At 41.6% G+C, this 5,473-nt stretch overlaps 1 non-coding gene across 1 annotated transcript; it reads right to left on the minus strand.

Moving 5' to 3' along the window:
- Positions 1 to 2,615: 2,615 nt before the first annotated feature.
- LOC138081560 (U6 spliceosomal RNA) lies at positions 2,616 to 2,720 on the minus strand. The gene has a single exon (XR_011145020.1). It is a non-coding gene; the product is annotated as a U6 spliceosomal RNA (small nuclear RNA).
- Positions 2,721 to 5,473: the final 2,753 nt, after the last annotated feature.

Raw genomic sequence — 5,473 nt, forward strand, 5'->3', positions numbered from 1 at the left:
GTAGTGTGAAAATATACATGAAAAGGTAAGTATGTAGTCAAAATCAGAATACCCTAATACTGTAATATAGTGATGTGTTAACCACTTAACTCTAGTATAAATGTTAAAGAACAAAAGTATTAAAAATAACTAGTAATTTATGAATACATAATATAAAAAGGTAAATTGTGATATTGAAAACATGAAAGGGAAAGTAAGAGTAGTTTTGTATATCAGTTCAGTTCAGTCACTCAGTCGTGTCTGACTCTTTGTGACCCCATAAGTTTTGTATATAATTGAAGATAAATCATTATCAGTGTAAAATAGACTGGTATATCTATAACATGTAAGCGTCACAGTAACCACAAAGCAGAACCTACAGTAGATAAACTAACAGTAAAGATTCGAGAATCAAAGCATATCAAAATGAAGAATTATCAGTTCACAAAGGAAAGCAGCAAGAGAAGAGGAAAGGAATCAGGGAACTGAAAAACATCCAGAAAACAATAAGATGTCATTAGTAAGTTCTCACTTGATTCGTAAGTCATCAAAAAATAACTTGTAAGTGGATTAAATTATTCAGTGGAAAGTCATAGAGTGGCTAGATGGATAAGAAAATAAGACCCAACTATATGCTGCATGTAAAAGATTCACTTAAGTTTTAAGGATACACATATGCTGAAAGTGGAAACATAGAAAAAAGATATTTCGTGTAAGTAGAACTCAAGAGACCAGGGCTAACTATATTTACATCAGACAAAATAGACTGTAAGTCAAAAACAGTAACACGAAACAAGGTCAATAACTAATGATAAAAGGATCAGTTCATTAAGAGGATATTCAATTCATTAAGAGGGTATAACATATGTGCACCCAACACGAGAGCACTGAAGTATATGAAGCAAATACAGATCTGAGGGAGTAAGAAATACTATAATAATAGTAGGAACTTCAGTCCTCTATTTTTAACAACGCATAGATCGTATAGATAGTAAATCAATAAGAAATCAGTGAGTTTGGACAACATTATAGACGAAATGGGCCTAACAGACAAATACAGAATATTCCATTGAACAGCAGCAGAACATACTTCTCAAAGGCATATGGAACATTCTCCACCATAGTCCATATGTTAGGCCACAAAATAATTTCAGCAAATTTAAGAAGATACAAAACCTCACTGAAAGAAATGGAAGGAGACCTAAATAAATGGAAAGATAACCCATGTTCATGCATTAGAAGACTTTTAATATTGTTAAGATGACAGTATGTCCCAAAGCACTCTACAGACCCAAATGCAATCCCTATAAAAATTCCAATAATTTTTTTTTTTTTCAAAAAATGGAAAGGCCAATCCGCAATTTATATTGAGGTTATATATGATTTCAACAACATAGACTTCTCTCCACAGCCATCCTGGCTGTAGCTGCTGTTGAGTGCCCAATCTGCCAGCCATAGAGAACAGTACTAAGCCTACATCATGGCACCAGTTTGATTGCATTGGACTGCTTCCATCATGGAAGGGGCAGCACTTTGCTCTTACTGGAACAGACACTTTGAACGTGGATTTGATTTCCCTGAATGCAATGCTTCTGCCAAAACTATCATCCTTGGGTTTACAGAATGCCTTCTGTACATCATAGTATTCCAGATAACATTTCTTCTGATCAAGGGATTCCCTTCATGGCAAATAAAGTGCAACAATTGGCCCATGGTCATGATAATTCACTAGTCTTAACTGTGTTCCCCATGCTTCTCCCTTGTGTCTTATCTCTGCACTCTGCTGGTTCAAGTTCTAAGCCTCTCAAGCATGGCCAGAAGAGTATATTTCAGGTAGGGATCCAGAACACCGCTAACCGTGTTTATAACCTGGGTTAACAGAAGTTCATCTGGTTGCAGAAGTTCCTGATTACCCTAGAGAAGGCAATTTCCACATCTTCTATCACAACAACAAAAACTACTCTAGAAAAGCAAAGGAAGTGAGTAATATGTTGATTGGAATTATGTTGGATCCTGTGATCTCTTCCCAGAGTGACAACTAAAGTTACAGGCTTGCATGCCCTCTCTGAGGGGTACCAGGCAAGCCACTCCTGGATGAGCAGATTGAGAGAAACGGGCTCAGGGCTGTGAGTGTGTATGCTTCCTCATCTCCTTGCCTTAAATTCAGCTTTTTCATCCCTGAGTTCATAGACTGCCATGCTTATTTAGATGGGACTGGCAGATAAGAAGCTGGGATCTCAGCCATGCGTGGTAAGAGAAGCCAGCAAGCAGAGACTGAGTGCAGGGCCAGGGAGGTTAACTCATCAAGGATGAGGGTCCTCGTGGATGATTCTCTATAAAGAGTATTTAGTGAATTGGGAGTTGATCCACTTGTATTAGTTGGTTACACCAACTGCAGTAACCGAAGTTTCCAGAAAGTATAATGGCTCAAATACATTCAAGTTGGTTTTCAGTTCCAACAAGAGTTCAAGACATTTCAGGTTGGTGGAGAACAATGCTTTGCACAGGCATTCAGAGAGCGAGGCTGATAAGCTTTGCAGTTAAAAAAAAAAATGAAGTATAGTTGATTTACAATATTGTGTTTTAGGAGCAAAGTGACTCAGTTATTTTTTTTCCTCAGATTATATTCCATTATAGGTTAAGTGAAAGGCGTCACGAATTTGGGTGCCATCCTTCTGCAGGGGCCATGCTCATCTCTGTATCAGTCCAGTTTTTAGTTTATGTACTGCTAAAGTGAGCACAACTTTGCCATTTTTAATAAACGACTTTCAAGGTTGTCCTGGAAGGGGAAAGAGGCACATACAAGTTTTTTATGAGCTAAACTTGAAATACCATGACTCACTTCCCTTTGGTAAAACTGAGTGATACAGCCACATCTAACTTAAGAGACTGGACTATGAGCCCAAGAAGAGGAGATGAATTTGGTGAGAACTAGCAGCCTTGGACTGGAGAAGGCAATGGTACCCGACTCCAGTACTCTTGCCTGGAAAATCCCGTGGGTGGAGGAGCCTGGTCAGCTGCAGTCCATGGGGTCGCGAAGAGTCAGACATGACCGAGTGACTTTGCTTTCATGCATTGGAGAAGGAAATGGCAACCCACTCCAGTGTTCTTGCCTGGAGAATCCCAGGGACGGGGGAGCCTGGTGGGCTGCCGCCTATGGGGTCGCACAGAGTCAGACACAACTGAAGTGACTTAGCAGCAGCAGCAGCAGCCTTGGACACAGCTGTGTCCAACAGGCAGTGTTGTGGTGTCTGGAGCAAGGCAGCAGGAGCTAAAGCCAAGATTTTGCTGGAATTCAGACAGGAGGCAGCATTCTGTTAGTGCTGTTCTGCCCAGTCTGAAGTAAGATATTAGCCAGCAGCAGGTGTGGAGATAATTTTTGGTGGTGGGACTGTTATGGATACTAGTGCCTAGGCCCTGGTATACGGGGTGGGAGGGCTCCTGGAATCAAGTAGAGTGAGACTTCCAGACCTGAGCCTCAGGGACTGAGAGTCAAGTCCAGGTTCGTGCTGAGACTGAAATCCGGTAATATGGACAGATTTGGGAGAAGGATTATATATGAAGGCTTACCTTCGGAATTTGCCTATGACAAGAAACCTAATCCCAGGAACCCTGCTGGTGAGCCTCGGACTGTGGGTCAGCCTTGGTTCTGGGACAGTTTGGGGAGGGGGGTCCTCCTGAAATTTTCTTTAGCGCTGTCTTTTCCAGAAGGGCACTCACATATGCCCTTTAAAGTGTTTCATGTCCTCACAAGAGGGGTGTCCTGGTCCACGTGGCTTCCTCAAGCAACCATACTCGTAATCCCCAGCTTTTAGGAATTTACATTAAAATAACCCTGGTGTACAGGTCACAATTTTTTTCGGGGGTAGGGGCTGAGTTTTTGTTGCTGTACGCAGACTTTATCTCTAGTTGGGGTGAGCAGGGGCTACTCTCTTGTTGTGGTGCCTGGGCTCTAGAGTATGTGGATTCAGTAGTTGTGGCGCATGGGATTGGTTGCCCCATAGAATGTGGACTCTTCCCTGAGCAGGGATCAAACCCATGTCCCCTGCACTTGGCCAGTGGGCTCAACCACTGGACCACCAGGGAAGTCCTAGGTCACAGATTTCTGATATTGTATAGTCTCATAGGGCACATTCTGTCTCACAGTTTAGGCATGTAACCTAGTGGCTAAATAACTACTCGATTCTAAATAACCAATAGACCTGCATATAGAGAGCTGGGACTTGAATTGCTTGCTTAGTTTGCTTTCCTCTTTGGAGGTGGCCAAAAAAAATCTTAACAATGGCTTAGGGCTTTCTGAACATTGTCTTTTAAGGATGATACTGCATGTACTGTCTAGAGATGTTGTTGGAACAGATGTTGTGAGAGGTTCTTACACTCTTAATATGCTGAGAATGCCCATATATCCCCCAGGCGTCATCACAGAAAATCCTCAAATACAATCATAGCCCTACAGGGCGTTGCCTTCCACTTGACCCTTCCATTTTCTTGATTGTTCAATGCACAAGGGTTATTAAGAAGCTGAAAGATGATTGTTACACTCCATCGTGTCTGCCAGCTATGTGCTGGCAGATTTTTGCAAACAGATTCACGAAAGCACTGTAGGTTAATGACATAATAGGATGTGGAAAAATTCTGGTCTTGTTCTGTGAAATAGCTAACCTATTTTATAGAACAAAATACGGGATGCTAAAGGATGCGGTAAGCTATAGTATTGGAGCATAGACTCTAGTAAATCTGCCGTTTAATAACAACTTGATCTTGGGTTGATTTTAACTATTATCAGTATGGTAAAGAATCCTCCTGCAATGCAGGCGACCCTGGTTCGATTCCTGGGTCGGGAAGATCCTCTGGAGAAGGGATAGGCTACCCACTCCAGTATTCTTGGGCTGCTCTGGTGGCTCAGCTAGTAAAGAATCCGCCTGCAATGTGGGAGACCTGGATTCAATCCCTGGGTTGGAAAGATTCCCTGGAGAAGGGAAAGGCTACCCACTCCAGTATTCTGGCCTGGAGAATTCCATCGACTGTATAGTCCATGGGGTCGCATAGAGAGTGACTTTCACTTACTCTTATCCTCACCTGAGACATGGGAATTGTAATGGTATTCACTTCCATGGGACTAAATGAGACAGTGTATGAAAAATGTTTAGCATGATGCCTGGCATTTAGCTGACTTTCAAAAAAAGAAAAAAACACGTTACCTATTATTGGCTAACACATTTTAAAACCCTGTCATTTGAGAAAAAAAAATGGGAGATTAAGCACCACTAAATACAAACACTTGTTCTTAAAGGTTATAACTGAATCCTTGAAATTCTGGTGGTAAAAAGGAACATTTTTGATCATCTTCACCCACCCAGAGATAATCTCAGATCAAGCAGGGTAAAACAGCCCATACAAAAGTCTAGAGTAGAGGTTCTTGCATGACATCCAGGTCAGGTGCATCAACATCACAGGGAATTTGTTAGAAATATAATTATTGGGGAGGGAACCC

This window comes from Capricornis sumatraensis, chromosome 6 (assembly GCF_032405125.1).
Source record: "Capricornis sumatraensis isolate serow.1 chromosome 6, serow.2, whole genome shotgun sequence".
Taxonomy (NCBI): domain Eukaryota; kingdom Metazoa; phylum Chordata; class Mammalia; order Artiodactyla; family Bovidae; genus Capricornis; species Capricornis sumatraensis.